This window comes from Meles meles, chromosome 3 (genome assembly GCF_922984935.1).
Source record: "Meles meles chromosome 3, mMelMel3.1 paternal haplotype, whole genome shotgun sequence".
In the NCBI taxonomy this organism is placed as follows: domain Eukaryota; kingdom Metazoa; phylum Chordata; class Mammalia; order Carnivora; family Mustelidae; genus Meles; species Meles meles.
In genome coordinates, this window is record NC_060068.1 from 83427274 (window position 1) to 83453048 (window position 25775).

The 25775-nt window shown below is 41.6% G+C and overlaps 1 protein-coding gene across 1 annotated transcript in view; it reads right to left on the minus strand.

Moving 5' to 3' along the window:
• ARHGEF28 (Rho guanine nucleotide exchange factor 28) overlaps positions 1 to 25775 on the minus strand; it is a 329197-nt gene that overhangs the window by 223286 nt on the left and 80136 nt on the right.

The window sequence follows — 25775 nt, forward strand, 5'->3', positions numbered from 1 at the left end:
GTGCCTTCCAGAAAAGGACACATCTAGCTTTGGTGTCTTTTCTCTCTACACCTTCAACATGTGAATCAAAAATCTCTGCTGGGTTCCAAGAGAGAAAGCTGAGGTCCTGCATTCCTACCTCACTATACCATAATTCCCAAACTCAGAGGCTGACTTTGTCCTTCTTCAAGCCCTGCCTCCATTTTCTTTTTGGTTCCAGAGATGATGATGTTAATTAACTATGTGCTAGCCAATGATGCAGGCACTTTATAAGGCCAAGTACCTACTCCCCTCACTGTATTCATGAGGACCAAGACACAGGGAGGTTAAATTACTTGCTTGATGTTAAAATGCTAATGCAGTATAACCGGGTCAACCTGTATCTCCCATTTCATGCCACTTACTAGATCTAAACTCCAGGGTATTCTAAGCTTTGTTCTTTCTTTCAGTTTCCCTGCTGAGGAAATAATGACAAATTTCTCCTTAAGGACATGCATTTGCCATTTCAAATTTTGCACAGGTGCACCCACACTTATTCAAGGCAGAACAAGTATTGCCAAAAAGAGGAAGGAATACATCAACCTGGAACGTGCATATATATTACTGCTCTGTATTCCTTCAAGATATGAACCAAAAATATTTTATTTACCATGAAAATGTCTGTGGCCATTACCAAGTTACAAAAGTCCATCTTACAAATCTGAGAAGTATTCACAATGACCAAACCCTTGGATGACTGTCCCCTTCCTACAAAATACCATCATGGCTCCCTCTCTCCAGACTTCTGAGAGGTGGTGATGTTCAAAAACATGTCAATATCACCTCTCAAATAGTTCTATTAGATGCTTCTATCTGTTCCAGAATCCAATCAATGGGCCTAGAAAGACACTAATAACTCCATTTCCTCTTCCTGTGCCTTTGCCCAACCACTCCCTGCCCCCAAATTAACCTTCACCTGTTCCATTAGGCAAATGTAAGTCGTATCAGAAACTACGGCATCTACAATTTGACACTTAGTCCTATATCAACACAATGTCAACAGCTTGGAGGGGTGGGGTGAGTGAAAACAAGAATTTTACAAAGCAATTATAAAGACAGAAAAATAAAAAGACGAAGAGAGGTCCTAGGAGAATGGCTGGCTGCATTTGAGAATATGTTGGAAATGAACTCCTAGAATTTGCCTGTGTAATAGGTTCTACCAGTCTGGAGCCTGGGAAATGGGTTTTCCATACAGACTTAAAAACAGCCTTTGTGGGGTGCCTGGGTAGCTCAGTCATTAGGCATCTGCCTTCAGCTCAGGTCATGATCCCCAGGTCCTGGGATCAAGCCCTGCATTGGGCTCCCTGCTCAGCAGGAAGCCTGCTTCTCCCTTTCCCATTCCCCCTGCTTGTATTTCCTCTTTCTCTGTGTCTCTGTCAAATAGGTAAATAAAATCTTTCAAACAAACAAAAAAAAAGATTTAAAATTTTAAAAAGAGGGGCACCTGGGTGGTTCAGTGGGTTAAAGCCTCTGCCTTCCACTCAAGTCATGATCCCAGGGTCCTGGGATCGAGCCCCGCATCGGGCTCTCTGCTCCGCAGGGAGCCTGCTTCCTCCTCTCTCTCTCTCTGCCTCTCTGCCTGCTTGTGATCTCTGTCTGTCAAGTAAATAAATAAAATCTTTAAAAAAAATTCTTTTTAAAGATAAAAACAGCCTTTGTGGGGACATTATGAAGCTTTTCCACAATAACTGTGACTTATCATATATGGCATTTGCATAAAAATTTGTATTTCATATAGTAATTTTGTTTTCTTAGGACTATGGCATGTCCCCCATTTGCAAGTACAAGTGGAATGAGGCATTTGAGGAAAGCACAAAAAATAGTGACTAAGGGAACCCCTCTCAACAAATGCTCACTATATTTATATTTCAGTAATTATACTTCATAAATCAATGGAGTAGTAAACTCCAAATTCAGAACAAAGTTGATATTATCCTGCAACCAATTTCCTTCCATTTCCCCTCCAAGAAAGAATGAAAGAAGGGCATTTCATGAACTAGGTTAAGAGCCTGGAATGCAAGTAGTGGGAATATGCCTGAGTTCTGCTAGTTTAATGAGGACTTTTCTATTGTTCTGTGTACAATAGAAACATGCTGATAATTTCAAGGGAAAAGTTCACTGAACTTTGTGCCTGTTCCAAATACTTTTTTTCCCCATTTCTCTCCACTGGTTAACATGCATGCAAAATTCTATGCAAATTGAGCCCAGGCTTGCTGGAACCATTGGCACAGCCTCAGCAGCACGCTAGAAACTGGCACTGGCCATGGAGTACACTGTAGGTATCAAGTCACATATAGGGGGTGGGGAAGAAAGCATCCATCTCACCAGGAATCAGAGAAAGGTGAATAAAGATCAAGAGATCTTCACTTCCACTTCAGTCAAAAAGACGACTTGTAGTTTCATTGTATTCTTTTTATCATTTTATTACCTCATTTTATATCAACAAAAAGAATTCCTAGTCTATGTATATGGAATCTTTCTTTGGGTGAAAAAGAAATTCCATTATTGCTGAATCCTGACAAAGGCATTACAAGAAAAAGCTACAGACCAGTGTTCCTCAGGAAAAAACCCACAAATGTTAGAAAACTAAGTTCAGCAACACATAAGAAGGATAACATACACAACCAAGTGGGGTTTATCTCGGGAATTCAAGACTGGCTCAACATTCACATATCAATGTAATTCACCATATTAACAGACTACAGAAGAAAAATACTTTTTGTGCATCTACTGAGATAAGGCTTAACCAAGTTCAACATTCACTGATAATAAAAACTAGTCAGTGATAAAGAAAAAACTATGCTGGATAGAAACACTAAAGTCTAGCTGGTAAATTCAGTCTCACAGAAGTACAGGTTAGCAATTACAAATGCACTAAGAACAAGCAAGTAAATGTGTGTTGTTAAAAAGACCCAAGTTTCTCACTGTGAAAGATAAGAGTTGTACTTCAAGGGTGAATACTAGAGCAAATTTTGTAATGCTAGACTAGAGTCAAAGAAGCTCATATTTCTTTTCATAAATACAGAAGGGGAACATAAAAACTCAGGTAAGTTTGTATAATGGATTAGTGTATATACATACATTTTCAAGTTCTACCCACTCTGAGAGCCCAGAAGCAGTGACACTCCAGTGGCAAGGACACGCCCACAGCCCAGATCTTAGTTTCTATACCCCATCCTCCAATGAAAAGGAAACAAGGATCCTTGGGGAAATGGCGGAGTCAGGGAAGATACAAGAGCAACTTGGAGCATCTTGTGATACCAAAGAAGCCATTTTCAACAGCAAAAGCAGATGGAAGCATTTCAAAGAGACAGTGGAGCCCGTCTGAAAGAGCTCTCAATGTCTAAAGCTGAAATAACTTGAGCAAATAAGTAAGAGTATGTGGTTGTAACACAAAGAATAAAATAAATATCCAGGAGTCCATACGACATAGACTTCCTTTCATAGGAATTCCAATCAATATAGAAGGAACAAGAGAAAAAGAAAGTCAGTATTTAAACACCACAGTAATAATTTCTACAGGAAGATCCATGAATGAATGCTATATTTAGTGGGCAAGTTAAGGACCAACAGGATATTGAATAATCTCAGGACCGTTCTTTTGGGTCTGCAACCTGAGCAGTTGTGCAATCTTCCATGCTCAGAAGGGTCTACCAGTTGGTTTCTTCTCTGCTGCTGCCATCTTGAATTTTTTAATAATTTTGAACATGGAGCCCCACATTGTCATTGTTTTGGCCTTACAAATTATGTCATTGGTTTTGTAATCATCTGAAGTCTCTCCCATTGTATATGTATTAATTACCATACTGATTTTAACATATACCCATAAATTCTGAACTTAATTCACCTTTCCTTTGCTTGTGGCTGATCTGAGTGACTCACTTCTAACAAACAGTATAGAAGGAGAGAGAAAAAAAATAGTAACTTTACTGTGGAGAATCCTAGAAGACACTGCCCTAACCAAGTGATCTAAATATATATCACCTGTAATTAGACATATTGTCTATGATTTAATATAGTAAAAAAAGTGATTTTCATAGATAAGTCAGCTTTTATTAATGATGCAAGAGTTTAATGGTACATGAGTATAGTCATTGCAGCATTATTTACAAAAATTTGCAACAATCCAAGATATAGAAACTACGTAAGTGTCTGTCAGATGAATGGATAAAGAAGATATGGTAAATATACAATGGAATGTAACTCAGCAATAAGAAAGAAAATCCTGCCATTTCCAACAAGATGGACGGACCTAGAGCGCATTAGGCTGAATGAAATAAGTCAAAGACAGAGACAAACACTGTCTAATCTCACTTATATGTGAAATCTAAAAAAGCCAAACTCGTAGAAACAAAGGGTAGAATGGTGGTTACCCTGGACTGGGGCATGGGGAAAACAGGGAGAGTTTGGGTTAAGGGCGCAAACTTTCATTATAAAATGTGTAAGTTAGAGGGACCTAATGAACAAAACAGTGATTACAGCTAGCAACTTTTGCATATATTACAGTATTAAGACCATATTTTAAATGTTCTAACCACCATGAAGAACCGGTAATTTTGTGAGGTGAGGGAGGTACCGCAGCTGTAACCCCTTTCCCAATATCTAAGTGTATCAAATCAGCAAATTGTACACATTTAACTTACAGCGTTACATGTCAATTAAAACCATTTACTCGGAGTTTATATGTATAATGACTCAATATATATTAAATATTTATTAAGATCTCAATTTGTTAAGATTATACCTCAATAAAGCTGGAAAATAAATAATACTAGAAGTCCATGATAATTAGAATTAAGTTTTAGAACAAACGGACAGATGAAGAACAAAACCAAATAGGCCCCAGAGCTGAGGGAAAGCAGAGGACAAAGAATCAAAGCACTTTAATGGCACCACTCATTCCATGACCTGGACAAGACCCACTCCCTGCTGGGAGTGTAAGCACACCCTCAACAAGGTGGTGGGGCCAGATGTTTGTTAGAACTTCAGAACCAGGGGTGCCTGGGTGGCTCAGTGGGTCGGGCCTCTGCCTTCAGCTCAGGTCATGATCTCAGGGTCCTGGAATCAAGCCCCAAATCAGGCTCACTGCTCAGGGGGGAGCCTGCTTCCCCCTCTATCTCTGCCTGCTGCTCTGCCTACTTGTGATCTCTCTCTCTCTCTCTCTGTCAAATAAATAAATAAATAAAATCTTAAAAAAAAAAAAAAAAGAACTTCAGAACTAAGCAGGATGTCAATGTGAGTTTATAAAAGCAATCCTCATACCTATTGTATTGTTTACAAGCAAAGCATGAGCCAGCATTATTGTTCTATAAGATAAAAAACACAACAACAAAAACATTTTAACCAATAACCATCCCAGACAATGAAAGTTGCAATAGAAATTCCCAGGCTATTCAAAACCCATCAGGCAGAATTATCACATCTAGTGGATTAGGACAGCAGTTGGGTCTTCATAATTATCTCAATTGTCTTCCAGTCCTGCCGTTTCAGTGTTTTAGTTTACTCCCAGCCAGTAGGGGATTACTCATCAACTTCTAATATTCCAGAAACACACACACCTTTTCATACTAGAAAATATAAAAATTCATGCCTTTGATACAATGTTGGTTTTGTTTCTATTTTGTTCAGAGAATGACAGGTAAATTTCTTTGGTTCATGCAGAGTCTTTGGTGGGAGACATAATGAAAAGTTACATAAGTTTTTCTTTTTAAGCTTTTTTCAAAGTAAGTGAGCCTTCCCCAGCATACTGCTCAGGGATGACTACATACATATGGCTCTATTCCAGAACACCTATGTTAGTAATTTACATCTACCTATCTGGGCACTTCCCAATTTCTGTTCAGGTTCAGTACTATAAGATACTTTGTAGGCCAGTCCTTTGGAACTCCCAAGCCAGCCCACTCTGTCAAGCCCTCTTCCTATCCCTGGACTGAAATAGGAATGCCATTGCCTACACCAAGGCAGAGGTAATGTCCCCATCAATGCTGGGTGGCCAAAGCATAGCCATTCTATTACCTACTATTACTTCCTTACACCCTTTACGTATGTACACTATCACTCTTACCTCAAGAATAAATCACCTGTGGACGTTCCAACTTCTCAGCTTGCCTCTCTGCTCTGATCTTAGTTAACTACAGGATGAGGCCAAAATGGGCCAAGACTGAAAGAAACACTTATTCTCAGGTACAACTCTGGCAGAGGTTCTGTGCAGAGTACGGCATGTGACGCTATACCAATGGGCAACCAGGTAAGCAAGCACACATTCCAGGGAGAGGACTGAGGTCCACAGAGGTGTCAGACCCAGGAAGAACACAAGACAGCAGGTTTCAGGTGACCAGGTCAGGATCCAAATTCCAGTATTCCATCATGCAGAGACCAAGCATGATAGGGTCAGGGTTACCAATCTGAAAACACCTCTATTTACTTAACAGTCCTTTTGAGTTAAAGGTCAAAGTCACATGCTACTCATACATATCCTCAGAGCATCATATTTTGCTGACCTTAAGAAGCAGGAGTAGGACAGGAGAGAAAAGAAAGGGAGAAGTGGGAAAAGGCTATTTACCCATCAAGTTGTTGGCCCCCACAGCCCCCTGTACCACCTCGACGTCCTATAAGTAGCCATATCTTATATGGGACCTTCATGCATATGTCTCCCTTACCTAGGGAAATAAGTGACATGCTCGCATGCTTTTTTTTCCCCTCCAACCTGAGTATTTGACCCAGAATTTCCTTATGCAAGTCAAGATTTGTAAATTTAAAACAGCCATTTTTCTCTGCATAAGTTTGAGTCCTATAATCAGTGTTTACTGAGTACCTCATCCACGCCATGATCAGTACTCAGTGATGAAAAGCAGATGCAAAGTCTCAGTTCCCATAGCTGGCTCTCACAGTTCATGTTCCAGTAAGTAATCACTAATTGGGACCCATCAATTTTAATAGAATCTGTAAAATATTTTATGTTTCCCCATGGTACATTTAACCTTGGCAAAGGAGTCAAAATCACTTTTAATATTGTTTTGTTTCTTGATGCTTAACAGTCTTCATTTGAGTAATCTACATCAGAGGCTCATGACAGCAAACAGGATTTCATCTGCTGCTTTTATGGGCTATTGCTGTCTCTCTGTCTAAGGAGCCCTTCTGAAGGAGTGTAGCCTAAGGGTAGCCAATATTCTAACCCCTCCATGCTTAGCTCCATTCAGAACTTTGATGACTGCTGGACTTATGGCCTTAGCACGCTGGGATATAGTTGATTCTACCCAAGTGGACCACCATAAAACGGCAGCAGCCACAGAAACACCATCTCACTCCAGCGCTCCTAAACCCTGGGTCTAAGCAGGCTACTGGCAGGCGGTCATTGGTGGGTACTCATAGGTCTATTATTAAGCCACTTCACTCACCACCAGCAACATTCTCATCATCGGAGGTCAACATTTGCAATGACAAAACAGTCCAGAAAAATGTATCCTTCAGATACCTAGAGTGGTCCAGGAAATCACAAGTCCTGGAAACTCTAATGCGAAATTGTATATCCCCTGGCCCACAGCAGGCATGCTAAAACTAAGTCTCCTTCCCCACCCCCAGAAACCAACACAAAATCAAATGGCCAACTCATCTTTCAGAGGTGTGCATACTCAGAATTTGGAGAGCTGGGTTAACCTGGCTAGTACACTGGCCACTGAGTGTCTTAATTACATAAAAACTGGGAACGACGCTGTTCACAATATGTATGATTCGTCAATAAATAATCACTGAGTGCTGACTCTCCAAGTGCCACATGCTGCCTGATGCTCACCTCAAATATCAGAGTTGACCAAAAGCTTTAAGTAGACAAGTATTAGGTAGCAAGTGTTAAGTTAGTACTCATCAAAAGAGAAAGTAAGAGCATTAACTGAGTAATCAGTGATCCAAAGGGGCACACGCACCCGAATATTTATAGCAGCAATGTCCACAATAGCCAAACTCTGGAAAGAGCCTAGATGTCCATCAACAGATGAATGGATAAAGACGATGTGGTATGTGCATGCAATGGAATACTACGCAGCCATCAAAAAACCTGAAATCTTGCCATCTGCAATGACATGGATGGAACTAGAGGGTATGGGGCTAAGTGAAATAAGTCAGTCAGAGAAAGACAATTATATGAACTCACTGATACAAAGAATTTGAGAAATAAGACAGAGGATCATAGGGGAAGGGAGGGGAAAAGTGAAACAAGATGAAACCAGAGAGGGAGACAAACCACAAGAGACTCTTAATCTTGGGGAACAAACTGAGGGTTGCTAGAGGGGAAGGGGTAGGGAAGGAGAGGTGGCTGGGTGATGGACACTGCTATGGTGAGTGCTGTGAATTATGTAAGACTGATGAATCACAGACCTGCACTTCTGAAACAAATAATACATTATATGTAACTAACTAACTAAATAAATAAGTAAATAAATAAAAGAAGTTTGTTGTTAGAGCCAGAATAGAGGAGGGAAGTGGTGTAACTCAAAGTAGGAGAGGACACAATTTATCTTTAAAGGCTTTGTTTTTTTTATAAGCCTGACTCAATGGTTGCTTGCCTTGGTTGTTTCTGTCTCCATGTGTCAACGGCTTTCAATGGATAAGATATCCCCTACCTCTGTTTTAAATGTTTTATGAAGACAAAACAATTCATAGAATTACATGCCACCTAAGAGGAGCTAAGTCCTAAGTATAACCATCACAGTTGTGAAATTCCAAGTACTTCAGTCCCCATAATGTTAAATCCTTCAATACACACATGAAAGTGTATTCCACCCATGCTTCCCAAATTGTGTATGTGAACCTCCAGTCTCCTTCGTCCTGCTCTCCTGAATATTAATCAGCAGCAGTGCGAAAACCTCCCAACACAATATACCAGGATGAGGTGCCAGTGAACCAGTGTTCTGACACACTGCTGGAGGGAACAGGCTATTCTAGAAACTCTTCTGCCAGACGCCATGACCATGTTTGGTGGTCACTGAACCTTCTGGCTAATCCTAAATCTCAACCCAAGATATTTAGCAGCTCCATGATGAGGTGAAATGTGACCTTGCTGGAGGCACTGCAAAGAGTCTTCACCTGGGACACATTGTAACAGCACACTTAACTTGAGCAAGTGAGAAAGAAAGAAAAAAAATGCCAAGAAAAACACATCAAAATGCCTCATGTAATCTACCTCTTGTCTAATTCAAACCAAAAGCACGGAAAAAAAAAAAAAAAAAGGTGATCATATGGTTAAGATAAAAGGCTACGCCCTAAATAAAGAGAAAGAGAATGATTGAGGTAAAAATGAAAAAGTAAAAAAATCACTACCACCATTGTAATTGAGTAAAGTTGACTAGGCAAATCCAATTATAAAAGAAGTTAAGATTGACGTGAAGAATGTCCTTCAAGAGAATCCTCCTACCTTTCAGATATCTGAGCCTTGTTCTGCCATAAATTGTTGCTTGAAAAATAACCTAGAATGTGTTTTCTGACCATTCAGAAGCTCTTAAAGGTGCTTTCGTAATCCTCTGTAGGTGCCGGCTCGAAGAATTTGAAATTTGTTCTTATGCCAGGATTATGTTTCAAGTTTCTTTCCATTGTTGCTCATTTTTGCATTCAGTTTATTTTAAAAGCCTTTTATTTAAATTTTTTTAAAATTTATTTATTTGACAGAGAGAGATCACAAGTAAACAGAGAGGCAGGCAGAGAGAGAGAGGGAAGCAGGCTCGCCGCTGAGCAGAGAGCCCGATGCGGGACTCGATCCCAGGACCCTGAAATCATGACCTGAGCCGAAGGCAGTGGCTTAACCCACTGAGCCACCCAGGCGCCCTAAAAGCATTTTATTTAAAGAAAAAAATCCTCAACTGGTTCACAGCCTGGCTTACTAACTCTGGTTGGCTAAGTTTACATTTGGAAAGGCTTTTCCATAAAGGCAACCTCTGAAGACAAGGACTAAAGCAGTTCCCTTAGGTACTACCAGGAGATTCACTGACCAACCCTAGGCCAACAGCTGGACCCTTCCCTAGAGCCTTTAACACCTTGAGGCCAACATAGTTACACACAATTGTCTTCTGGGAGAAGCAGAGACGGCCCAACAAGTCACCTTAGTCAAGGCCAGAAGTGACCTAAATGCCACCTCCTATTCCCCCGGGCTCAGTCCACTCCAACTGCCATCACCACATACCAATAACTGGGTGTCTTACAAGCAACAGATGCTTCTGCCTCATAGTTCTGGAGCCAAGATCACCGCACCAATACATTCGTTGTCTTGGGAAAGCTATCTGTTCACCATAACTTCACATGGTGGAAAGAGGAAGAACTCTCTAGGGTCCCTTTTAAAAGGGCACTAATCTCACTCATGGAGGCTCCACCCTCATGACCTAAGCTCCTCCTACAGGCCCCACCCCTTAAGGCCATCATACTGGTCATGAGGATTGCAACATACCGATCTGAGGGGACACAGACATTCAGACCACAGCACCTCCTCATGTTCCTTCCCACATAAACACACAGTAAGTCACTTCTTATATTTAAATTCTCTTTTAAACCAACTTGACTGTGGAAAGTATATATACAATTTACCTATTCATCTACCTATACTGAAAGAGGACTTCAACTACATTCACTCTGTCTCAAACTTTCTCGTGGATTAATTCTTCTTCCCAGCTTATCTCTTAACTCAGGCCAAAGACCCTGCTGGCAAAGCCTCCCCAGCTAGGAACCAAAACTACGCCCTCAAGGAATAAGGACAGCACTGAGCCAGCAAGACCCTGCCCATGATTGACCTCAAGACAGTGATCAACCTGTCACTGCCCACCTGCACATACCCACCGACCTCTGTCCCACATTTGCCTTCCATAAACCACGGAGTATTTTCAGCACTTTGGAGACAGACAGTCTTTGAGACGTGAGTCTTCTGTCTTTGGAGTGTTGGCCTCTTTTTTTTACTTTCTTGTTTGACCGTCATTTATCTCTCCGCCTTTGGATTTTGTCAGCAGTGAACTGCAGAACCTGGTCTGTTTGGGGCCCTGGGAGCCAGGGGCTCTTGCATCCCTGCACCCCCAGCTACAATTTCAGTAATAGTCACAGTATATACACATACTCTTTCGGGAATAGATAGATAACAATTTTAAAAGACTTTCCCATCACTGAATTAATGTAGAAAGGTAAAGAGGCAAGGTCCTTAACTTTAGCAATGCCTAGAAGTTCAAGCAGGTAAGCTCATTAAACATTCGTTTAATTAATGATGATCGAGGACCACCTGCCCAGCTCTCCCTCCCTGGGGCTGACCAGGCCAGGGCCTGAGAACAACCTGAATACAATCCCTCAAGAAACCTTGTTCCACACTGGAACCAGTTACTCATACCTCCTAAAGGTTTGCCTTCCAGAAATCAAAGAATCAATAAAGTGAGGATCAGAGATCCCAAACCAAAAAACTCTAGATATGGAATTTCAAGACATTGTGAAAACTATTTTCTTAAGCATCAGTCAGGCAATTTGACTAAAAGTCACCAATTTAGCCATAAAACATGTAGTTGCATAAGTTGACTGGTTGACTTTTCCCTGCTTCATCATCCATGTGACATTTGACTTTAGAATAGAGTATCTTCCCTCCCCCGATAATCTCTCCTGAATTCTGGTTTTTCAGTTAGATTCACATAACTTTTTTAGATACATCTATTGCTATCTGAACTCTTTTCCTACACAAATGAATTTAGATAGAGCATTCTTTGCTACCTGAACTCACCATATAAACTATATGAACCCATCATATTAAACTCTTGTTATCTCAACTCAAAATCCAAATATGTTCAAAGGAGAGATGTCTGTAATTTCAGAGTGATACATAAATTAACTCTCAGCTAGGGACACCTGGCAGTCATTAAGCAACTACCTTTGGCTCAGGTCATGATCCAGGGTCCTGGGATCAAGCCTTGCATTGGGCTCCCTGCTCAGTGGGGAGCCTGCTTCTCCCCCTCCCACTCCGCCTGCTTGTGTTCCCTCTCTCACAGTCTCTCTCTGTGTCAAATAAATAAATAAAATCTTTTTTCTTAATGAACTTTCATCTCACCCTGAGACAGAGTGAAGAATATGCAGTTTGAAAGGCTTGGAGGATCTAAATCAGTAAGCCATACTATAGAGACGGCTACATAAACATTTCAAGTATCTTTACCAAAGTTTATACAAGATCATTTCACACCCATGAGAATAGCAACTATCAAAAACAGAAAATAGCATGTGTTGGTGAGGATATGGAGAAATTGGAATCTCTGTGCATGTGATAAGAACGTAAAATAACACAGCCAGTGCAAAAACGGTTTGGCAATTCCTCAAGAAGTTATACAGAGAATCACAGTATGATCCGGAAATTCCCCTTCTAGATACACAACCAAAAATATTCAAAGGAGAAACTCAGGTATCTGTATACCAATGTTCAAAGCAGTATTGTTCACAGTAGCAAAAGGGGGAAACTACCCAAATGTCAATCATCCAATGAATGGATCAATGGTATGTCGTATATAAAAAGATATTATTCAGCCTTTAAAAAATAAAAACAAAATTCTGAAATATGATAGGTCGTAGATGAAAACATTCTAAGTGAAATAAACCAGACACAAAAGAACAAAAATACTATATGATTTCACCTATGAGGCACCAAGAGTATTCAAATGCAGAGACAAAAGAGAATGGCGGTTGCCATAGGCTGGGTGGAGAGGAGAAAAGGGAGTTACTGTTTAAAGAGTACAGAGTTTCAGGGGTGCCTAGGTGGCTCAGTGGGTTAAGCCGCTGCCTTCGGCCCAGGTCATAATCTCAGGGTCCTGGGATCGAGTCCTGCATTGGGCTCTCTACTCAGCAAGGAGCCTGCTTCCCTCTCTCTCTCTGCCTGCCTCTCTGTCTACTTGTGATCTCTCTCTGTCAAATAAATAAATAAAATCTTTTTGTACAGAGTTTCAGTTGAGGAACACAGAAAATTCTGGAGACGGAAGATGGTGATGGTTGCTCACCAGTGTAAATGTACTCAAAGCCACCAAAATGTCCTCATAAACAGTTACGTGTTAAAATTTATGTTAATTTTGGGGCACTTGGGTGGCTCAGCGGGTTAAGCCCCTGCTTTCAACTCAGGTCATGATCTCAGGGTCCTGGGATCGAGCCCCGCATCAGGCTCTCTGCTCTGCGGGGACCATGCTTCCTCCTCTCTCTGCCTGCCTCTCTGACTACTTGTGATCTCTCTCTCTCTCTGTCAAATAAACAAATAAAATCTTTTCTAAAAAATTTATGTTTATTTCACCAAAATAAAGGGGGAAAAATCTATTCTAGAGACCATAAGATATCACTACACATCTACCAGAAAACCTAAAATAGTGATTATATTTCTTTTCTTCTTTTGTTTTTATTTTCTTGATAGGAGAAGGTGGAGCTAATCCTAATGTAGGTGAAGCTAACCCTAATGTAGGGTTAGGTTAAAAGCTAACCCTAACATAGTCATCATTTCACTATATGTGTACACCTTGAACTTACCAGTGATGTAGGTCAATTATTTCTCAATAAAACGTAAAAGGAAAGAAAAACAACAACACTACTATGTATTGAAAACGATGCAAGGAAACTGGATCTCCCATAATATGGTGTGAATGTCATATGGTATAGGCACTCTGCAAGACAGTTTGATGATTCCTATAAAAACTAAACATAGACTTAGCATATACTCCAGCAATCATACTCTTGGACACTCATCCCAAAGAGATGAAAATTATGCCCACACAAAAACCTATATATAATTGGCCACATCAGATTTAAAGTAGCCAACACTTGGAAACAACCAACATGTCCTACAATATGTGAATGGCTGAAGAAAGTTTGATACATCCATCCCACAGACTACTACTCATCAACAAAAAAGAAGGAACTGCTGATATACACAACTTGAATGGATGTTAAGGACATTACACTGAGAAAAAGCAAAATCAAGAGATCACAAGCTGTATCCCTCCCTCCACTTTTATGACATTTCAAAATGAAATTACAGAGATGGAGAATAGATCAGTGACTTCCAGGAGTTAGGGATAGTCGAGGGAAGAGTGGTTCATTCATGGAGGTTGAAGGGACTTCCAATGATCTGAAATCAAAAGTGCTTCAAAAATTATTCTGTATTCTCTTCAGGACCACATGTACTTCAGTTAATGTCCCTCCCCATCATTCCAATTCCTAGTGAAAGCACAATGGCAGCTACCCACAGAAATTCCACCGACAACTCGTCATACACCAACTTATACCCACCACAATTTGGCCTATTTTTTTCCCAGTTTTGCCCGGGGTTACTATTAAGTTCAACCAGTGGTATCAACACAATACCCGCTATTTTCCTATTTAATCCTCTACCACTTATGTATAAATACCTTCTTAAAATTCAAGAACATACAAAGATGTATAGGGTGCTGTCACTTCAAACAAATCCAGTTTATAAAAATCTGAACACAAACACAGAATTTAGTGTGATGATCAAGTGTTCACCACTGTATTTTGTTAGAGTGTACTCTCCTGTGAAAGACTGTTTGCATGTAACTTTCCCAAGCATCTTTACTACCATATTGTTCATAAAGTAATGAAAGTGTAAAGAATTGTAAGAACACAATAATAAAAGCAAACAACTGCAGTATTATGAAAGCCAGTGCTGGATTCCATACCAAAAAAAAAAGTCATACAACTCAAGTTTGTACCATTAATCCTTGCAATAATTTTTCTTATTCCAATTCATGACAATTGTTTTCAGTTTCTTACAAAAATATGCACTATCCCGGGGTGCCTGGGTGGCTCAGTGGGTTAAAGCCTCTGCCTTTCGCTCAGGTCATGATCCCAGGGTTCTGGGATCAAGCCCCGCATCGGGCTCTCTTTTCTGCCGACAGCCTGTTCCCGCCTCTCTCTCTCTGCCTGCCTCTCTACTTGTGATCTCTGTCTGTCAAATAAATAAATAAAATCTTAAAAAAAAATATGCACTATCCCTTTCACAAAAGATTTTAATGATGAGATTAAGTGACAACAGTTGTGATTCCCATGTGACCCATCACACCCACCAATCAGTGAAAAGTGTTCCCTTTTCCCTGCATCCTCACCAATATCTTGTTTCCTTAGTTGTTAATTTTAGCCATTCTGACCAGTGTGAGGTGGTATCTCATATGGTTTTGATTTGGATTTCCTTGATACGGAATGATGTTGAGTATTTTTTCATGTGTCTGTTGGCCATTTCATGTGTCTGCTATCTGTTCATGTCTTCTTTGGAGAAACATCTGTTCATGTCTTCTGCCCATTTCTTGACCGGATTGTTTTTTGGGTGTTGAGTTTGATAAGTTCTTTATAGATTTTGGATTCTAGCCCTTTATCGGATAAGACATTTGCAAATATCTTCTCCCATTCCATAGGTTGCGTTTTAGTTTTGTCAACGGTTTCCTTTGCTGTGCAAAAGCCTTCTATCTTGATGAAGTCCCAGTAGTTTGTTTTTGCTTTTGTTTCTTTTTTTTTTTTTTTTTTTTTTTGCTTTTCTTTCTTTTGCATTTGGAGACATGTCTAGCCAGAAGTTGCAGCAGCCAAGGTCAAAGAGGTTGCTGTGGCCAAGGTCAAAGACGTTGCTGCCTGTGTTCTCCTCTAGGATTTTGATGGATTCCTGTTTCACATTTAGCTCTTTCATCTATTTTGAGTTTATTTGTGTGAGTGGAATAAGAAGTAGTCCAGTTTCCTTTTTCTGCACGTAGTTGACCAATTTTCTCAACACCATTCATTCAACAGATTTTTTTCCATTGGATCATTAATTTTATTTTTTTGCAGATCCTTAGTTATCTGTTGTTCTCAAGGGAATATAAGAAGCCATGTTTCCTCTTTCTAGAAAGTCACACTTAATAACTACAGTCATATTCTAACCAATTAACATTTATATCAGATGCTTAAATGTATTTGGCTTTACAGACCTATATTTTCAAATTCTTTCCCACGCTTGCCATTTCCCATATCCCAGAGGACCCCAGACCAGCCCTCATCTACATGCTGCTACACAACCTGGTCATTTCAAATTCTAAGCTGGCACTAAAGTCTTCAGAAATTTTTAAAGAAGATAAACTTAGTCTGACATGGTCTACTATGACAACTTTTTCTATTGCTTAATGAGCTTGCCCCTACATCTCTCTCTCTCTGTGTGTAGCAGTTCCTTTCACTGTTACTGATCTTCACCAAAGTACAGGTAAAAGACAAGCCCCCTGAGAAAACATGGAACCTTGGTAGCCATGCACCCCCCGCCACAAAAAGTTTCCACATCTATGCTACCTGCCCCAGAAAAATTACTCTCACTATTACTCTGAAACAGAGCACCAGGGAATGAACTCAGGCTGCCAATTCTGCTCTCAATAGTTCTACCATCTGTCACAAGATGTAGATGTTCTTTCCCTCTGCACTTAGAACAAAATGTCTGCAAAATTATGTATGAGACTGTGTAACCACCACGTAACATCATACAGCAGGGCAGAGTCACAAGAGCTGGGTTTCAGGACCCATGCCGCCCTCACTCCAGGCGTGATCTATACCAGCACCTGCTGCCCGAGGCTACCTGGGCCCTCTCTTCCATTCACAGGGCTCCAACAAGCCCATGTGCCCTCTCAGACCATGCCCTCTGCTTGAACCACTCCTGTCCTGTCTGTCTGCTGGCTAAATCCACTCACCCCACTGATAAGTGTTCCCTGAGACCCTTTGGTGGCTTCAGAAGCATCCTCAGCCCATCTTCACCCAACCATTTCTCACTAATCACTGTCTGGGATGATGCTGCCTCCCTACTAATGAAGTCTTGAGGGCAGGACAGCCTGCTTCTCCCATGCTTGTATACCCTGTGCCCAGTAGGTTTACCATAAAACCAACAAAGCTTAAGATCAAGGCTCCTGCATTACAAGCCCTCTTCTGAAGCCATTGGAGAGCCCTACGTGTTGTGTTATGTTTGTTTTTTCTCTCAATTTCCAATAGTAATATATTTTAAATGTGACAGTTTGATCTGTCAAAGTCAGGGGTGGTCACCATGACAATCAGAGGAAAACAATATGAACTATTGGGAAACTAGCTTGTGATTGAGTGTCTACCCAAAGTGCTTTGGGTGAAATATTACAGAAAAAAATGATTACTTTATATCTTACGCTGGAGTTAAGTGGGAGATGTTTTAACTGCCATTAATTGAGTATGCTGTCTTTCCATTTGACTTCCCTTGGGACACAATTCCCTTGCCTGTTGGGTGGCACTAAGGTGTCTGAGGACATTTTTGGAATTTGGTAAAGAGGAGACTGGATTGTGAGTGTATACGGAATTGCTCGGCTTTTAAAAATTTTGTCAATTTTCATTATAAATATTCACCTTGACGTACTTCTGTTTTTATAATTTTGTATTCCTTTCCTGAAAAATAACCCTTCCAATTGCATAAACTCAGGTTTCACAAAACCTGGATCTGCCCCTGCCTGTGTCTCACCTAACCTGACACACTGAACTGGTCAAGTGTAAGCCTGCATGCTCAAATGGACCCAGGCAGGTCATTTAACATCTCTTAGTTCACCACCTCCAAGTAATAGCAAAGTATAGGTCTAATGAAATAGCTCAGGGCGCCTGGGTGGCTCAGTTGTTAAGCATCTGCCTCAGGCCCAGTCAAGATCCCAGGGTCCTGGGTTTGAGCCCCACATCAGGCTCCCTGCTCGGTGGGAAGCCTGCTTCTCCCTCTCCCATTCCCCCTGCTTGTGTTCCCTCTCTGGCTGTGTCTCTATCTGTCAAATAAATAAATAATAATAATGAAACAGCTCATGTGTAAAAACATTTTGCACAGCACTACAAGGTGCCCCAAACAGTTAAGGTAGTAACGACAACGACTTCTTTCCAAAAACATGGAGTGTCCTAACTGAGAAATGGGAGATACTAGGAAAGAATGCCAAAGAAGGGATCTGAGTTCGTGTGACATCGTTCACAGATCATCTTTACTGAGTCAAGAAACTCTTCACGAATCTTCAGCTGGACAAGGTAATCTTTTCTTTTTTAAAGATTTTATTTATTTATTTGAGAGAGAGAGAGGCAGTGAGAGAGAGCATGAAGGAGGAGAAGGTCAGAGGGAGAAGCAGACTCCCCATGGAGCTGGGAGACCGATGCGAGACTCGATCGCGGGACTTGATCCCGAGACTCCAGGATCATGACCCGAGCCGAAGGCAGTCGTCCAACCAACTGAGCCACCCAGGCATCCCCAAGATAAGCTTTTAATTTCCTGGCGTTTTATCAGAACCTCCTCCCTGTTAAATTCTAATTCTTGGCTAGGAATTGTCTGCTTCACAAAAACTTAATTGTGAATTTCATAGTATTGAGAGAGTCTACATTGTGCCTCCAAAATGTGGTTAAGCTTCAAACTCTGGGACATGCTTCCCCCAAATCTTGTAATTTTCTGACTGTTTTGACAGCCCCCTCCTCACGTGACCTTTGCTCTGACTATTGTGTGCCTGGAGTACAGAACAACCTGCCTGTCCCTATCCCAAAACAGGTGTGCCCATATACCTGCTGGGTGAATTGTACAACAGTACAGGAATAAGCGAGCAATAAAACTGAAGAGTGTACTGAATGAATCTTGACCACTGCTTGTGTGGAACTAAACTAGAACCACATATTCATTTAACAAACATTTCCTGAGCATGGCACTGTACTGGTACCGGAAAATCAAGGGACAAGAGAATAATTCTTTAAATCTCTGCTGCCCTGGTGATTTCAAGCTTAATAAAAGAGATGAATTACAAGCCCTCTTCTGAAGCCATAGGAGAGCCCTACGTGTGGTGTTATGTTTGTTTTTTCTCTCAATTTCCAATAGTAATATATTTTAAATGTGACAGTTTGATCTGTCAAAGTCAGGGGTGGTCACCATGACAATCAGAGGAAAACAATATTTGAGGAGGTTTTCTTATTGAGGAGAAAAGGTTTTCTTATTGAGGAGAAAACCTCCTCAAAAACCTAAAAGGGGGGGCGCCTGGGTGGCTCAGTGGATTAAGCCGCTGCCTTCGGCTCAGGTCATGATCTCAGGGTTCTGGGATCGAGTCCCGCATCGGGCTCTCTGCTCTGCAGGGAGCCTGCTTCCTCCTCTCTCTCTGCCTGCCTCTCTGCCTACTTGTGATCTCTCTCTCTGTCAAATAAATAAATAAAATCTTTAAAAAAAAAAAACCTAAAAGGGTGAGGTGGGTGTCCCATTTGAGCTGAAACGTGCACAATGAGTAAGAATTTAATTCTACAAAGGGAGAGGAAGCAAGAGTGTGCCAACTAGAGGAAACCGCAGACCAAACTAGAGGTCTGGGGAAATGAATAAGCATGACACTCGTGAGACACTGAGAACAGTATGGCTGGAGTTAATGGTGCGAGGGGTTTCTACAATCACAGATGTGACCAAGTACCAGCTTTAATTATCGTTTTTCCAGCTGGGTCACCTCCCCAGTGACCACAGCCACGGTCTAGAATATTGCTATCATGGGTCGGAGAACAAGCTCACCTTCCCTCTATGGTTTTCCGGATATGCAGTCGGCCAACAGTTACTGAAAGGCTGTAGTACGCTGGACACCACACTCGGGATTTTGATATAATGAAGGGTGATAAGTTATGTCCACAGGACACATGGTTGTGGTGTGACAGAGGCTGAAAGAGGATCTAGGGTTCAAATCCAAGTTCTATTATAATTCAGCTAGGTGGCTATTCCCTGATCACTTCTGAGCCTATCACAGCTCCTGGGCCAGATAAATAAGCACGGAGGAAGAAAAACCAGTCCCACATCAATGAACCTCAGCTTTCCTTCTGGTAAAGGAAGGCTAAGTCCTAGGGTTTTCTATACATTAGAGAATTCTTGAAGTATAGAGCACCATGTTTGGCATATAACAGATTAAAAACCAAACATTTCTAATATACTTCATTGGACCCAATGTGTCCATTTTGCTCCAAATAATTTGTCCTAGTTAAATGTGAATGTTAGTATTCTTTAGTGGAATTTTCATTTTTAAAATTTTTCTAAATCATTTTTTGAAGCAGAAAGCTTCAAAGCAAAAATTCTCTTTCAATTATCCTCACCTTTGGAAAGCCCAGACTTTCAGACCACAGGCTCTACCCATGGCACCAAAGGGTATTACAACCTGATTATCAAAATAACCAGGAAGCAGAAACATCCTTCCAAAATGGTAACCTAACACCTAAAGCACAAACAAGTCTTAGAAAATTTCCAGAAAGATTCCAAATATATAGCTTTCCAATGTCATAACCTAGATACAATGATATATGACACTCTTACCTGAGGGACAGTTCTGGTTATGGAGCCAGAGCAGCTTGGGAAAAGTTCTGCTGTAAGAAAATAAAGCCCACCAAGGCAGAGCGAAAACCTGTCTGATCAAAACAGATAGGGGATTCATCCTTTCTGATGGAGGCATAATACTCCATTGTGTAAATGTACCACATCTTCCTTTGTAGCAACATGGACAGGACTGGAAGAGATTATGCTGAGCGAAATAAGTCAAGCAGAGAGAGTCAAGTATCATATGGTCTCACTTATTTGTGGAGCATAACAAATAACATGGAGGACATGGGGAGATGGAGAGGAGAGGGAGTTGAGGGAAACTGGAAGGGGAGATGAACCATGAGAGACTATGGACTCTGAAAAACAACCAGAGGGTTTTGAAGGGGCGGGGCGGTGGGAGGTTGAGGAACCAGGTGGTGGGTAATAGGGAGGGCACGTACTGCATGGAGCACTGGGTGTGATGCCAAAACAATGAACACTGTTATGCTGTAAATAAACAAATAAAAAAAAATCAAAAAAAAAAACAAAACAAAACAAAACCAGATAGGGGATATGGCCACAAAGCAAGAGATGAATCTGTAAGAGATAATATTTGAGGTGGAGAATAAAACATGCAAAAAGTCTAAGACAATGGCAACTCTGAAGAGGTTATAGGCGACGACCCAGAGATGAATTTGCATAATGGTGGAGGAGAGAAAACAGACAACCCTGACCATCAGCACCTCTTGATGACTGATGGGCTACAGAGAATAAAGTAATGGAGGAATCAGGGAAACTCAGACGTAAGTAAGGTCACCATGCCTGGGAGAATGGTGATATGGGAGCAGCCAGTTAGGAAGTTGGACTTGGGTAGGAAGGGGGTTGTAATTTGGAGAAGAACTGAAAGACTGTTTAAAATTTAACAACCCCCAGTTTGTTTTGTGAGATTAAGAGTCATTTATGGTTTGTCTCCCTCCCAATCCCATCTTGTTTCATTTATTCTTCTCCTATCTCCTACCCCCCCATGTTGCTTCTCCATGTCCTCATATCAGGGAGATCATATGATAGTTGTCTTTCTCCGATTGACTTATTTCACTAAGCATGATACGCTCTAGTTCCATCCACGTCGTCGCAAATGGCAAGATTTCATTTCTTTTGATGGCTGCATAGTATTCCATTGTGTATATATACCACATCTTCTTTATCCATTCATCTGTTGATGGACATCTAGGTTCTTTCCATAGTCTGGCTATTGTAGACATTGCTGCTATAAACATTCGGGTAGACGGTTGCTGCGGGGAGGTGGGATTGGGGGAGGGGGAGCGGGCTATGGACATTGGGGAGGGGAAGCGAACCATAAGAGACTATGGACTCTGAAAAACAACCTGAGGGTTTTGAAGGGTCAGGGGTGGGAGGTTGGGGAACCTGAGGGTTTTGAAGGGTCAGGGGTGGGAGGTTGGGGGAACAGGTGGTGGGTAATGGGGAGGGCACGTTTTGCATGGAGCACTGGGTGTTGTGCAAAAAGAATGAATACTGTTACGCTGAAAAAATAAATAAAATGAGAAAAAAAAAAAAAAAAAAAAACAAAACACCAAAAAAGTAGAAAGAAAGAAAAAAAAAAAAAAAAAAAAAAAAAAAAAAAAAAAAAATAAAATTTAACAGCCCAGAGGTGCCTAGGTGGCTCAGTGGGTTAAAGCCTCTGCCTTTGGCTCAGGTCATGATCCCAGAATCCTGGAATCAAGCCCGCATTGGGCTCTCTGCTCCGCAGGGAGCCTGCTTCCTCCTCTCTCTGCCTGCCTCTCTGCCTACTTGTGATCTCTCTCTGTCAAATAAATAAATTTTTTAAAAATCTTTAAAACAAAAAAAATTGGGGCACCTGGGTGGCTCAGTGGGTTGGGCCTCTGCCTTCGGCTCAGGTCATGGTCTCGGGGTCCTGGGATCGAACCCCACATCGGGCTCTCTGCTCTGCAGGGAGCCTGCTTCCTCTTCTCTCTGCCTGCCTCTCTGCCAACTTGTGATCTCTGTCAATAAATAAATAAAATCTTAAAAAAAAAATTTAGGGGCACCTAGGTGGCTCAGTGGGTTAAACCTCTGCCTTTGGCTCGGGTCATGATCCCAGGGTCCTGGGATCGAGCCCTGCATCGGGCTCTCTGCTCAGCAGGGAGCCTGCTTCCTCCGCTCTCTCTGCCTGCCTCTCTGCCTACTTGTGATCTCTCTCTGTCAAATAAATAAGTAAAAAATCTTAAAAAAAAAAAATTTAACAGCCCAGATTTGAAGTCAGTGCTAGGTAACTGAATGGAAATACCAAACAGGCTGGAAATAGAAGATGTGGCCTGGGCAGAAGTCAGGAAGAGGCTTCTCACGTGGGAGTCTTCAAGGAGGTGTTGTGGTTCTAACAACAGGAGAGCTGAGCTTGCCTAGAAAGAGAAAATAAAGGAGTGGGCCCTGGGTACACCCAGGTAAGCAGAAGGGAAGAAAACACAATAGCCAAGAAAGGATTCAGTAAGAACCAGCAGAATTCTTGAACATTAAGAATCACATAGGGCAATTTCCCTACATTTACTCCCCAACGACTTGTCATTCACCACCTTGGCGTCCAAAATTTTCCATGGCCTCTCTTTGCTTACCTCTCTGACCAGTCTCCTCTCCTTCTCAATGATCCAGCTACTTGGTCCTTTTACTGTCCCCCAAATATGTGAAGGTCATTATTCCTTCAGGGCCATTTGTGCTTTCTGATCCTTCCACAACACTGCAGGGTATCCCGGCTCTCACCCTACCTCAGGACACACACTACGCTCTACATCATATGTTGTAAGTGCCACAATATACCACTAACTGCATGCCCTATGTTTTTATTTGTCTACTTATTGTCCATCTCTCCACTCTCAAGTAGGCTCTGGGAGAGTAGGGTCTTAGAATCCTATTTCCCTCTGTGCTATATCCTTTGTGCCTAGAATAGTGCACTATATTAAACAGGGACTTAAACACCCCGGATTAAGGAAGAATAAAATTGGTAATCCTCATGGGATCAGTATTGATAGAAATAAGGCTAAAGCCAGAGTGTATCAAATTATGACAAGGGAAAAGAGTCAGGAGTTTAAAACACCTACTCAAACCACACACATACAACACAACCTCGGGGGTGAGAGGGAGGAGTTATTAATAAGGCAGAATCACTATCCCATCTTCTGTAATAGCTCCCTTTCTAGAATGTGTTACTAAAACATTTTAATTGGATCACATCTTACTTCTTCTGAGGGTTCTCTGAGAGAAATATCTGACCCCTCCGAATCATGCCTGAAATGGTTAAGATGGTAATATATTTTTAAAATCAACTAGAACAAAACTGTCAATTACTTCACATTCTGTGTTGAAGAACACAAGGCTGCATACTGCCCAAACTGTGGAGGTTGTCACTAAAGTATGGGAAGTGAGACAATCAGACTTTATGAACGTGTGGTACTTATTTACCCAGAGCCCCCAAATCTACACCCACAAGGAAATTCCTTCAAAGTTGGGTGCTAGGGCTGATTCTTCCAGAAGTTTCCCGCAGTTGTACATTTTACCTTCAGCCCTTTATTAGAAGCATGTCCTATCAGTAAGGACAGAAGGCTTTACCAGAAACCCTCCTTGTGCTAAGAGGAAAGGGTACCATTTAAGCATCTGGACAAGGACAAAGCTAATGGAGGGTTTATGTAACATTCCAAGTCATAGGTTTAGCTAATGTCTGAGAAGTGGTCTTCCCCTCTGCTCTTGCAATACCGTGAAGCAATCTCTGGCAGCAGCTAAGGAACTCAGGACTTCCAGGAACTGACATCTTGTGGCTCCTAGCCAGGCAGGATGAAGCAGTTACCACGGTTCCTCTGCACTATGGGCAGAATATGCAGCTTTCAAGGTTGTTTACCCCCCTTACAAGCAAGACAGGAGAAACAGCAGAAAGGACCGAACAGGAAAAAATCAAGTTAGCAGAAAACAAAAGCCATCGAGGAGCGGACACTTCAATTAGCCCCAGCCAAAACAATGTTGGAAAAAGCCAGGCAAGAAGGAGCAATTAGTTGAGATGCACATGCTGCTGGGATTAAGTCAGGAGACTCAAGCTGCTAAAAATAAATTTTCACAAAGGCAACACGTGATCTAGAAGTTGTTTTCTGGCAAAAGCCCTTCCTGATTCCATTCTCAAAGGCAGAATTAGCTGTACTGGTATGTGCTAAAAGACACCTTCATCCATGCCCCCTGACACCTGAGCTAATAAAATGTCTATTACCTTGAGCTGTAGAGCTTGATGGAGCAAATGAAAAACAATTACTGAGCCCAGATTTTTTAAAGTATATTAGTTTTAGAGGGTCAGGGCTTACCTAGACTGAGTTATTGGCAGGATCCTCTAGCAAGACAAAAAAAATTTGAGAAAAGGGAGATGCTTTAATGGAAAGCCCAGGAAATAGTACCATTCTTCACAATTAAAGCTTAAGAGAGACTGCAGGGCTGTGAAAAACAAAATGGCGCCTTGGGTAATGGCCGATGGGTCAATCAACTTGTGGTGACAGTACAATGCGAAGGTCATTTTAATTAACCAGGGCAGGTGGGAAAACCCCAGGCTTGTTGTGGTCTCTACCACTTCCAAAGCAAGAAAATTATATGGCTTCTAATATAGATAGCATTAAAAATTCTGAATATCAAACCAGTACAGTTCAATTAGTCAAGTGAGTCACGCCCCCTAAGAACCTTAATTTCCTCATCTCAAAGTGAGGGTGACCAGGCCAAAAAAAGTCTCAAAGATAGCCTCCCTACAAACATTGAGATAATCGGGGAGAGAGGCCAGTCACAGGCAGGCCTCAGGGGCAGAGAGCCCCAAGGAGAGAAGGAGCAGCATCTGGAGGACAGGATTTCCTTCGACAGGAACCAGAAGCCAGAGGGAGTCTGTAAGAGTCAGGAAGGAGGTGTCTGCCAGGTGAGCAAAAAACAAAGCCGCTAAATCCCCCCCTTAATAGGAAGCTGCCTCCCTCGGCTAGGAAACAGGCCCTGGGACCTGTCTTCGGGTCCTTCCCCTATACAGCTGGGACCAAGAAGCGTACACTCAGCCACGGACTCAAAGAAGTTACTCCAAGCCCCAGAAATCCAAGTGCTTGACTGGGGCAGGTTTCGCTCAGCCAGCTAGCTAACGAGCAAGTCAGAGGCCTAAACATCAGATCAGCGAGCCCAGGGGCAACCAATATTCCTGGGGCAAACACAGCAGGATACCATGAACTTGGGAGAGTAACAAACCTAAAATGCTAACAAAGAGGGAAGCAGCTTAGAGCCAGCTGGCCATAAGCTACTGAAGTGAAAACTGTGCTGCCAAACCATTAAACCATTTGCAGCCTCCAGAGAAAAGAAATAATGATACTCTTTTCAGTCAGCTGCTACGATGAACATGCCTGAAGGGTGGAAGAGAGCAAGAGCCCACACGCAAAGGTTCACAGACACACCCTCTGCA